We start from the raw sequence: 12,431 nt of genomic DNA on the forward strand, positions 1-12,431 counted from the left end.
ATTAGGATAATGAGAACCTATGCGACACTCTCATACCCCTAAGGGTGAATGAACAGGTGTATAGAAATCGTAAGAACTATCACTCCATGAATGTACAATTGTGTACTGCTGATCAGTACATTTCACATGTGAATGCAAGGTTCCCAGGATCAGTCCATGATTTGTTTGTCTTGAGAAACAGCAGTGTGCCACACATGATGGGACAACTACAAGGGGACTGAGGTTGGCTCATAGGTGAGTGTGTATGACACTGGATCCGTTACATAGCTGACAGCTAGGCTGTGTGCAAGTAAAAGCAGTTTGTTCAAGTCCTCTTTTGCCCACTTTTGCAGGTGATTCTGGCTATCCCAACTTGCAATGGACCCTGACACCTGTGAGGAATCCCAGGACAGATGCAGAGAGGAATTATAATGAGGCCCTTGGACAGACTAGGAGGGTGATAGAGTGCACTTTAGGACTCCTGAAGGCAAGATTTTGTTGTCTCCATCTCTCTGGGGGATCCCTGTGTTATGTCCCTGACAAGGTGTGTAAGATAGTGGTGGCCTGCTGCATGCTGCACAACTTAGCTGTGAGGAAAGCTATCCCCCTTCTGGAAGAGGAGGGTGCTGTACAACCAGCCCTCAGAGAGGGGATGAGAGTGATGGTGATAAAGAAGAGGTGGAAGATCTCAACTCCAGGACCCAGCTAATCTGGCTATACTTCCAGTGACTCTAAGGTACTGTTCAATGATGCTGCAGTCTTCACTGCATAGTTACAGTCTGTCTCATGTAATATGTACTGTGGTGTATTTTGTCAGTGACAATGCTAACTGATGACTGAAATGGCATGTGCGTGGGAACCCAATATTAGGTACAGTGTGACATACTTCAGACACTACAGTGTGTTGGATCCCCTCCTGCAATAAAAGTGTAATTATGATAGTAACTGGCTAATCCATACACAATCACAATTGATATCTCATATTGATGAGGGACATAAGATTTGAGTGTATAGGTGTATTTATTCAATGGCAATATATACAAAAGTGTTAGGACAGTGAAACGGAGTGGGCACATTGTGAATGAACATACTCAGGTACGTATGCTCAGCTGTTGGTAGCACTGGGTTTTTGTCCATGTGGCCATTGGAAGATGGTGTGATGGCAGTGGCATGTCAACAAGGTAGCTCAGTGGCACACAAGGGAGACAGTTCAGGGCAGAGTCACTTCCTGGTGCTGGGCTTGGTCTTGCTTGATATTTCAGTGGCATATCTCGGTCTAAGGGCACATTTGGGAAGGTGCAGCTGGGCTGCAGGGGTACGGGTGATGGTTTCCTGTGTGTCCTCTGGCAGTGCCACCAGTCCAGTGGTTGCTGCTGAGGTAGACAGCAAGGCAGTGTCCTGGCTAGTGGTAGGGGCTTGCAGGTGGGTGGAGGACCCTGGCTGTCTGTGGTACTGGTAATGCAGCACCACTGCAATGGAGGCCATGGTGGCATTGAGCTGTTTCTATTGCTTCATAGCCTCCTGGTGGTGTGCTATTTGCAGCCTCTGATTCTGCTCCAGGGTGGCCAGGATCTGGCCCATCCTGTCCTGGGTATGCTGATATGCTCCCAGGACCTCAGATATCGCCTCCTGGGCTGCTGCATCCCTCCTTGGGCACCCCCCTGGGCCACTGATACCCTCCCACTGGCCTAAGCCCCCTGTGCCTGTGTCCCCTGCACAGGTCTGACAGCCCCACTTGCACTGGGCCCTTCATCATCCTGCCTGTTGGTGGGAGGAGACTCTGGCCTCTGTACATGTGGGCAGCCAGTCTGTGGCCGCGAGACATTAGTGTGGGGGCGTTTGGGTAGAGCTGATGATGGTGAGTGAGTAGTAGGGGTGTCTGTGGTATCCTGAGTGGGGCTTCTGGAGGGTGACAGTACAGGACTGTGTGATGGGCCAGGGAGTTCCTCTGTGTCCAGACATCCCTCTGCACTCTCCTGAGTGGGGCATCCGTCTTCAGGTGGAGGGCTGGCACTCCTTGATCTCTCCGTCTTGGTGGCATGGGTGGTGGTGCCTGTGTGTGGGAGAATAGACATGTGGGTGTCATGTATTTTTCGGCAATTGCTGCACTGGTCTGCATTATTTGGTACTTATATTCCCCTGTAGTGTCATGCAAGGTCCCTTTGTGTACATTTTGTTGCATTTTATGTGGGGGGTGGATGTGCATTGTGGGTGCTGTAGTGCCACTGAGATTCCATGCAGCTGTAGGTGACTGTAAACATGGGACTGGATGGAGATTTGTCTGTGGGATTGTGGGCATGCAGGGAACTTGGATGCAGATGTTGTGGACTGGGTAGGGGATGGGGTCCTGGTGGTAGTGAGGGGAAGGGGTGGTACATGCATTACAGGTGTGGTGGATATGAAGAAATTGGAGTTGACCTACCCAAGTCCAGTCCTCCTGTGAGTCCAGTGAGGCTCTCCGGAGGCAGGATAGCCAGGACCTTCTCCTCCCAGTCGGTGTATTTGGGGGTGTAGGTGGGGGACCACCACCAGTCTTCTGTATGGCGATGTTGTGTCTGGATGCCATAGACTGCACCTTCCCGCGCAGGTTGTTCCATCTCTTCCGGATGTCGTCCCTTGTGCATGGATGGTTTCCTACTGCGCTGACCTTGTTGACTAGTGTCTGCCATAGCTCCATCTTCGTGGCCTCGGGTGTCTGCTGCACCTGTGCCCCGAACAGTTGTGGCTTGACCCTGAGTATTTCGTCCACCATAGTCCTTAGCTCCCTGTCTGTGAAGGGGGGGTACTTGGGGGGTGCCATGGTGTGTTGTAGGTGTATTGTTGAGGATGCTGTTGTGTGGTTGGGTGTGTGGCTTGTGATGGTGTTTGGGGTATGTATAGGTTTTGGGGGTGTATTTGTGTGTGTGACTTGTGTGATGTTGAGTTCAGTGTATGCGTGTTGTGTTGTCAAAATCAGTTATTGACATTGCAAAGGATTCTGGGGTGTGTATGTGAGTGTTTTCTATAGTTGTGGATGTGTGTCAGGTGTGTGTGTTTCAAACTTGCCAATGTGTGGATTTGTTGTTGGTGAGTCCCATTGCTGGTCGTGGTGGTCTGTACCGCCAATGGTCGTTCGACATTCACTGTCTGCCAAGCTGATTTGTGCATCATTAGTTGGTGGGCGGAGGATTTGTCTGCATTGCGGTGACGGGGTGGGGTGTACTGCCTTTTCGCCATCGTTGGCCCTGGCAGTGGGTGGAGGTTGCAAGATTTTTGGAGGTTTGTCTTTTTGGCATCATTATTCAGCAGTGTGCAGTCCACCGCCACTGTCGGTCTTCTGTTCACCGTCAACATGGCGGTCAGCAGTGATTACCGCCAAGTTCATAATGAGGGCCAAAGCCTTTTGCCATTTGTACAACAAAATCTTTAAGCACAGGATTGACACAGTGTCATCCTCACCGAGCTGTAAAATGACAAAAGCCAATTACCACTCCAGGCACAGTATTACAGCTTGTACTGGTCAAATACCATCCAAGCCAACCTGGAATGAGTGAAACAATCCCTGACACGTGTTTCGCTCTCATTAGTGCTCTTCAGAGGGGTTTAGCTTTGTCCAGACAAAGGGGAGCACCCAGTATAAGTTAAAATAAGGCCCTTTCAGGGTTAGAGTGAGTATATATACAGCTCAATTGCCTTATTTAATTCCTCTGGTTGTCCATTGGTATACATTCTATCAAAATGTATGCATATTTTAAAAAAATGTTGCATAAAACATATATCAAGCCTGTTTTTACCTAAACTAGGTATAAACCAGTGGCTATCATGTACCATGCTGCTGCACACTTGGGGGCATATTTATAGTGCCCTAGCACCACATTAACGTCATTTTGTTTTTATGTTAATGTGGCCCAATGAGGCCGAAATCCCAGTGCCTTATTTACAGGATGGCGCAATGCATTTATATGCCACTCTGTAACCCTTTGCGCTACACAATGCCTGCGCTAGGCATAATGTATGCAAAGGGGGTGTTCCCCCGTTAGGGGAGCGGAAAAAATAGCATAAGGAAATCTATGAGATTTCCTTATGCCATTTTCTATTGCACTTTTAACGGCTGCTCAAGAGCAGGTGTTAAAAGGGGCCTTCTATTCTTTAGAAGGCACTACTCCTGCAGAGTACATCAATAGCGTCATGAAAAATGATGCTATTGCCCCCTACCTTGCACCATGGTGTGCCGTATTTTAAATACGGTGCACACATGGTGGCGATATGGGGGTGCTAAGCCACTTTCCATAAATCTGCCCCTGGGTTTCTTTTTAGTGCCTGGATAATGATAACTACTGGGTGTCTTACTTTGGAATGAAAGAAATGTACAATCCAGGCTCAACTGAAGCTATGGAACAAGAAATAACATCATCACACACAGTGGGGCATATTGTTTTGGTTTGTCTGTACAAAGCACCATCTGATACTACAGAGGTAATATAGAAATGTGATATAATGAGATTTAAGACATGCTAGTTCCACTAGTTTTGAGGACTTATCTAGCAAAGCTCCAAACTCAGATGTACAGATTGATTTTAAAATTGTCATTATAAAATTCAGCTATGGTCATTACTTTGTTCAATAACTGGACCTAAGCATGGTAATTCTTTGATGAACACTGACCTCTGCCACTACTGCATTGATCTCAATAATTTATTGTACAGTTTTCTTTCAAATCAAAATACACTTTAGCATCATGTAAGTTATAATTATTTCAATAACATTTCATATGTGATTACCCAACACCTAAAGCATGTGGTCTCATGGGCACTTAAGCCTGATATTTCAACAATAGAGCATAGTTGGTGTAGGTACCACAAGATTGCTTCTAGACCACTGACAATAAGGCACTCAAGAAATGTATGGTGTTTACCAAATCGGACACCTTCAATGAAGCAGGGAGTAGGGAAAACATATTGGTGAGAAAAGCAGAATTACAAATCTTGTTGGTGTCAAAAGCAACTATGTAGTGGGGCCTGGCCCATATTTCAGCTGAGCAGTTGTGCTCAAGGTGTTTGAGGATACCTTAGCTGTTTGGTGGGGATGTAACATAGGCAGTTTCTCTGTCCAGCTATGTCACTTGCCTTCAATGCTTTGTACATTGGTAAATAACATTTTCTGTGTCATCCTTTGTCCCACTAGGAGCTAATGTAGTGATTAAACTATGGCTGTTATGTGATATCATCTTTTCAAAGGCATATTATGTATCCTTTTATTTATTTATTTTGCTTTTCTTTTTATTCTACACACTTCTTTCGTTTATTTCTTGGGTACCCTAATCACTTTTTTCATTTAGAGTCCTCTTTACAACTAATCTTTGTTTTGTGATCACTGAGAGTATCAGAAACAAAATTATTGTGTGGACAGATTTCTATGTCAAAAATATCGAGGATCAAAATATCAAGAAAGTAAGTGCAAATAGGTAAGTATAGATTTACTATTCTTAACTCCACATCTTCTAGCTTTTTGTAAACAAGGACTAATGATGATTGATTATGTGGGATTTTAGATATGAGCAGCTTAAGATTTTATGTATTTTGTAGTGGGATGTTGTGTGTTTGAAAAACCAAATACATATATGTGAGCCAATGTGTTTTCCCTATAAAAGAACCGCAATTACTTATTCCAAAGTAATTCTATAGGAATGCATTTAGGTGAGGGCAACCAATTTGGTGCCACCTGTTGTGACAAAGTTTGCTTGGCTCAGGCAATTTACATGCAAGTAGTGTAGAGGTGTGCATCCTTTATTCAGATCAATATGAAAACTGGTGAGCCAAGTTGATCTTCATGGGAGATAGGATGGATTCTTATTCACCTATAGTTCTATATGAATGTATTGACTGTTGGGTGGCATAGTGGGCCCATGTTTTGGTGGAAACATTGCTTGGCTCAGGCTAAATTCTTATGGACCTTGTAGGGGTATGTTGAGTGTCTGAAAAACAAAATACATATTTATGAGCCAATGTGTTTTTCCAACAAGATCACCACAATTACTTATTCGAATGTAACGCTCTATGAATGCAATGAGGTGAGAGCAACTGGTTTGGTGCCACCTATTGTGACAAATTTTGGTCGGCTTAGGCAATTTACATACAGGTAGTGCTGACCGGACCTCCCTTTGTTAGGATCTATATGAAAATTGGTGAGCCAAATTGACCTTCATGGAAGAAAGGATGGTTTCTTTTTTGCCTTCAGCTCCATAGGAATGTATTGACTGTTGGGTGGGACATTGGGCCCATCTGGAAATGTTGCTTAGCTCAGCCTAAAATCCTTATGGACCTTTTAGGGGGATGTAGTGTGTTTGAAAAACAAAATACATCCTTGTGAGCCAATGTATTTTTCCTTTAAGGGCACCGCAACTACTTGTTCAGAAGTAATTCTATAGGAATGCATTGACGTGAGGGCAACCAATTTGGTGCCACCTGTTGTGGCAAATATAACTTGGCTGAGACAATTTACATACAAGTACTATAAAGGGGTGCTCCCTTTATTAGGATCAATACGAAAATTGGTGAGCCAAGTTGATCTTCATGGGCGATAAGATGGTTTCTTATTCGCCTATAGGTCCTTAGAAATTTATTGGATGGTGGGTGGCACAGTGTGCATGTTTTGGTGGAAACAATGCTCGTCTCTGGCTAGCACCTTATGATCCTTGTAGGGGAATGTAGTGTTTGTGAAAAATAGAATCTATATTTGTGAGCTAATGTGTTTTTCCTATATGAGAATCACAATTACTTCTTCTGTTGTAACTCTGTGAGAATGCATTGAGGCGAGGGCTCCTAGTTTGATGTCACCTGTTCTGACAAATTGTGTTCAGCTCAGGTAATTTGCATATAGGGAGTGTAGAGGGGTGAGCTCTTTGTTAGGATCAAAATGAAAATTGTTGAGCCAAGTTGATCTTGATGGGAGAAAGAATGATTACTTATTCATCTATAAGTCCATTGGAATGCAATGGCTTGAAAGTGGCACAGTGGGCACTGTTGGGAACATTGCTTGGCTCAATGTAAGCCCTTATGGAGCTTGTAGGGAGATGTAGTGTGTTTTACTGGCCGAATAAGATGCTAACTTCAGTCTGAGAATAAGATGCTGGTTGAATAAGATGCAACCTTCAGGCTGTATATAGGATGCTGGCCGAACAAGAAGCTAATTTAAGCCTCATATTTTTCATACTTATCCTATTTGGGTTAGGAGGGGTGCGGTATTATTCTTGCTACTGTAGCCCTCTCGGTTTCATGTGTAGCTTTACCTGACGGAGACAGACAAAAAACATACGGAATATTTTCATTTTTTGGCCACTCCTTTGGCCCCGCCTGCACGAGCATTGACCCGTCCCTAATGCATGCATCACGGTTCACATACTTTTTTCAAATGGACTTTAACAGCTGACTATACGGATCATTAGCGGGTGAAGAAAGCTCGCAGGAACGGCCAATCACATGCCATCTGTGAATCGCAATTCAGCAGACGCGGACTCTACCAAAAAAAGTGTTTATGACATGTTCGGTTTCAAATCTTAAAGGCGTTTATTATTCGGATGTACCGTACTATTATGGGGAGGTCGTCTTTAAGGTCTGCAAAAGTAGCGGGTTCCTTAGTTGCAATATGGAGAGTTTAAAGGTCTGGAACAGTCCATTATCACGTACGTGGAGGGAGTACTTTTGAAAATGACCGTGGTAAAAACGTGACATCAATGAAAAAGACAGCACTCACCACGTTGTAGCCAGCAAAAACTGGCCAGTATCACAATCGGTGATACAAGTGGCAAAATGCAGACTGCGATATACATTTGAAATATTAGTTGCAGTTCTTGAATTTCCCACCCCCTGATCGGACATGTTTTTTTTTTACTTCCCTAACATGAAAAAAACGTATGATAAGCAGAAGGTCACTTCCTGGTTTCTTTCTAAAGGCAGGCTATGAATGTCCATCGTGGAATTTAAAGACGTAGGTTTTTTTCAGAAACACCACCGACGATCCCAAATTAACTTATGGTAAGACTATGTGTGGTCATGTCAGTTATACAGTGGCGAGCCATTTGTTCTTTATTTAGGAGAGATGTTACTTTTCGACTGCTTAAGTGCAAGCACACTTCACGTTCTGCAAAAGTAAAGTAGACAATGGTACTGAGGTATCACCTGCGACGTTTCGGCAAAGCTTTAACCAGTGTTGCAGATGAAAACTGGAAGAAAAATATATATGACCAACCGAGAAGGCAAATTAAAGCAGTGGTACTGCAGAACAACGCAAGCACGGCGGCGTGGTATTCTGGAATTTTCAGTCCTGTTACACGCGATCTGCTATATCTCATTATTTCTTAATGTTAATCACCTAACTTGCCAATGTTGCGGTATATTCTAAAATCGACCAAGAATATTAAAACTCTTCTGTAGTGCACCCACTCTTGTTAGCTGGGCTACTTGCTCTTTGTATACAGTGGGCGACCATTTTTTTTTAAAGAAAAAAACGAGACAGGTCAGACATAAACGTAAGACTAAAGCCTTTAGTCTGACTTTTATATCTTGCCTTTCCTGTAAATAAGCGTGAGACGCGCCTAGGCAGCAGCAGACGGGCAAAAACCCATAAATTACTTCTTCAATTATTTAAGACTCAAGAGCTGCATGTAAAAGAAGTGCATACCTTTCACTTCAGACTCGCAGGTTGACTGGACCTTTGTCCCAAAGACCGGGACATTTATTTAAAATGAACAAAAGTGTCGGTGCACCGGGACAGGCCTCTAAAAACCACGACTGTCCTGGGAAATCCGGAATGTCTGGTCACCTTATCTTTGTAGAAGCCAAACCTGAAGCCTCTAATGCACTAGTGTACAACTTAGAGCCGGGCGTTTAGTGGTATGAAACAACTGGTGGGTCTCTCAAAGGGGCGTGCCCTGTATAATTAAGGGCATGACTTAAACAGGTAAGCATACATCTGTACTTACTATAGTGTGCCACCCAACTGATATTTGCTGCTGCGTTGTGTCATTCCATCCATTTATATATAATACAGAAACTGACACTACACCTAAAACAAGCCAGGACTATTATCTTTGTCAATGGTTGTAAGCTGAATAATATAAATAAGCTACAGAAACGGCTTTGTGTTGTAAAATATTGAACATGCTTCAGTTCTGAAACGATGAGTCTGTGAAATAACTATAATGAGTCTCTTTGATGTTACTTTAATGGCAGCACAGAGTGGTACTGCTGAATTTAAGATTGTTTTCCTCGCCCTGAGGGTAAAAATGGAGAGCCCACTGGGTACCCATCTCAGCACCTGCCTTTTAGAACTGCCGGTGCTTACACCGGCAGGACCCGGCCCACTTAAAGCCCTGACTTAGAGTGAAGAAGTCCATTACCGTACCAGGTTTTGAGGCTATTCCCTAAAGATTATATATTTTAACCCTTTCATTGCTTCCCCTTCCCTCTTTCCTTAGTGCAGGTGCCTTTTTTGGCTATTTAAGGCAGTTTGTGCTTGGGGCTCTATAACTTTTTTCCATCTAAGATATCCATGCCAAATTTGGGTCCTATTTGTCCCCAACATCCTTGGGGGGAAAATGGACCCAGGGTTTCTGGAGCGCCCTGGAGGAGACTGAGAAATAGGCAAAACATACCTACATTTTGTGTTTTTTGTGGGAAAAAAGTGTTTTAGATAATAGAATCTTTTTCCCTAAAAATGGCATCAACGGACAGATTGGTGTTCTACAGTGACCATCTTCCCAACTTTCAGTAACAATCAGAGCTGAATAAAATAAAAAAATAAAAACCTTTTTTAACCAAAGTTTTGGCATTTTTCAAAGCGGTAGCCCATTTTTCCTTTTTTTTGTGCTTTCAACCTACTCCAGTTTGTGGTGGAAACTAGCCTGAAATCAATACATGATCCAAGAAAGGTGTATATATTTCTGAAAAGCAGACTAAATTCCAAATTAAGCAAGGGATCATATGTGTAGCTCTCTTAAGAGTTCCCCAAAGGAACAAGTGTTGAAACACTGAAAAAGAGTAGGAAAAATGGCCATTTGTGACATTTTCATGTGTAACTTTTTGTGACTGCAAATCCACGAAAAGGAGTACGGGGTTCTTTTATTACAACGAGGGGCAGATCTATGGTGCACCAGTTGTGCCATCAGAGTCCTCGTGGTCCTCTATTGTAGGCGGGGTATCAATGTGATGTGGAGCTGCACAGGGTCTGGAGAACGGGGGGGGGGTCCTTTACGGACTAGGTGGTCTCACACACTATATAGTGTCATGCTTCATCATATGACAACCTAGCCCCACCCAGGTAGGACAGTGCCACCTGGGCGGACTCAACCTCACTGTTAATGGAACAGGAGGGGGTGCGTAAAAAAAATCTGGGTCTGGAAATGAAGGGATCCAGCTAATCTAAGGAATAAAAACACCTAAACAGATACCTGTATAAGTATTTAATAAAGGGTTCTGTTTGGTGTGGTTAAAAATAGAGATTGGGACACCTCTGTGAGAACAAGGACTCACAGGGTCACCTATTTAGGAAATAGAAGCCAACATGTTTCTGCCCTCAGTAGTGAGCTCTGGAAAGTCTCGGGGCATTCATCAGGGTGAAGGATCCCTACTACTCACGCTAGGAGTATGTGAAAAACACGGTACGGTGAGTAAAAACTACCTGGAGGGGGGCCTGTCCCTAGAGGCTACTGGCCTCTGGTGTCCAGGAGAGGGAGTGTCCCCTTATAGTCAGACATGCATCAAAGGAGACGCTCACTGTGCGCCTAAACCGTCCTCTCCCTGGACCATTTGGATCCCCAACCCCGTACTCCTTTTTGTGTGTTTGCAGTTATTTTGGGAGCTGAGTACGGTTATGTTCTCCCCCCCCCCTTCTCCCACACACTCTCTCGTTGTGTATTGATAACTTTTTGTGACAACTTTTTGTCACAAAAGCGCTACACAGTTACGTCTGCTAGATCCTACTGGTTGTGGGGATGTATAGGGTTTGTATGTTTTCCTAGAACCCAGGGTACCCAAAGCTAACAACTGAGCTGCACTATATAAGGATTTCTCATTGTGTACTGATTATAAACCACTTCAAATGGTGAAAAACTTGTATCAAGGAAACCTATATATTTCTAAAATGGGCATAAGATGTGGAGTTTAGCAGCAGTAGGTATGTGAACATCTCTGAATTTGTGGGTACCTGTACTAGCATAAGTTTGAGAAGATATTTCTCAAAATGACTTCTTTCTTACACACTTGCTTATATTTGAAGGCACAAATGCAATTGGTAATAACAAACGGTCTACTATTCTATGCTCCCACATGTCTTCCAATAAAAATGGTACCTCACTTGTGGCAATAAGTCTAGTGCTCACAATGGGAATTGGGCCAAAACACAACATGGACAAATCACATTTTTCCACTCCAAAATGACCTTATTTCCAATGGCACCTAGGGAAACCTAACAAACCTGTAGATTCTTGACAAGTAGACACCTAGGAGAATCAAGGGTAGGTGACTTGTGTGGCTCGTACACGGTTTTGGTACCCAGAATTCCTTGCAAACCTCAAACTTTCACTTAAAAAACTAAAATGCGGCAGGAAACAACCAAAATGCAAAATTGATACATTAAATTTTTCCACTCAAAGTTGACCCTTTTGTTGTAAGAGGGGTAGCTGTGGGTTTTGGGCTCTAGCTCAGCTGGCACCTAGGAAAACCTAGCATACCTTTACATTTTCTGAAAACTAGACACCTAGGGAATCCAAGATGGTGTGCCTTGTGTGGATACCATAAAGTTTTCTCACCCATAATGCCCTGCAAACATCACACTTTGCCTGAAATCACACACTTTCCTTACATTTCTGTGATGGAAACTACTGGAAGCTGCAGCAATCCACAAAATTCCTACCATCCAGTGTTACCTTATTTGTATTGATAAACACGCTGTGCCACTTGTGTGGCTGGGTTTAGTGGCCCCAACAGGAACTGAACATATCAAGGTCAATGGGACCCCATGTGATGCCCATTTGGATCTTTGATTTCTGATACCTTTTCCCAAATGTTTAAAGCAATCTGATTAGGGCTGAGCAGTGGACAAAACTACAGGCAGTAAAGTTGATCTGTCTGGGGAGGTGCATAATCAAATTTGCCAGGAACTGCCTTCAATAGGTAGCCACTGAGGTGCCATCAACCAGGGAAGGTGGCATAATCAAAGTTTACAGCACCAATGAAAAAGAAGCATTTGCAATGCCATAGGTCTCGCATTGTTAGAGCTATTGGTGTTGTAAATGCATAACTGGACCTTTTTGCCACATAAATTGGTCAACAATGCCGCATAACTTGGGCCTCTCTGTCACATAATTCTAGTGGCCCTTCATATAACTAAATCACTTCCATTTACCGTTTTCCTCTATCTGAAGCAAACAATGAAAATATTGCCTTCATTTATATTATCTTTTATATATTATTTTG

General features: G+C 43.5%; 1 protein-coding gene across 1 annotated transcript in view; it reads left to right on the plus strand.

Moving 5' to 3' along the window:
- Positions 1–7,853: 7,853 nt before the first annotated feature.
- The window catches only part of LOC138292317 (thiol S-methyltransferase TMT1A-like), a 196,682-nt gene continuing 192,104 nt past the window's right edge, over positions 7,854–12,431 (plus strand). Inside the window, exon 1 of the mRNA XM_069230862.1 lies at positions 7,854–7,991. The gene's annotated coding sequence lies outside the window, so the exon portion shown is untranslated. The remainder of the gene's footprint in view (positions 7,992–12,431) is intronic.

The sequence above is a fragment of the Pleurodeles waltl genome, chromosome 4_2, assembly GCF_031143425.1.
Source record: "Pleurodeles waltl isolate 20211129_DDA chromosome 4_2, aPleWal1.hap1.20221129, whole genome shotgun sequence".
Lineage (NCBI taxonomy): Eukaryota > Metazoa > Chordata > Amphibia > Caudata > Salamandridae > Pleurodeles > Pleurodeles waltl.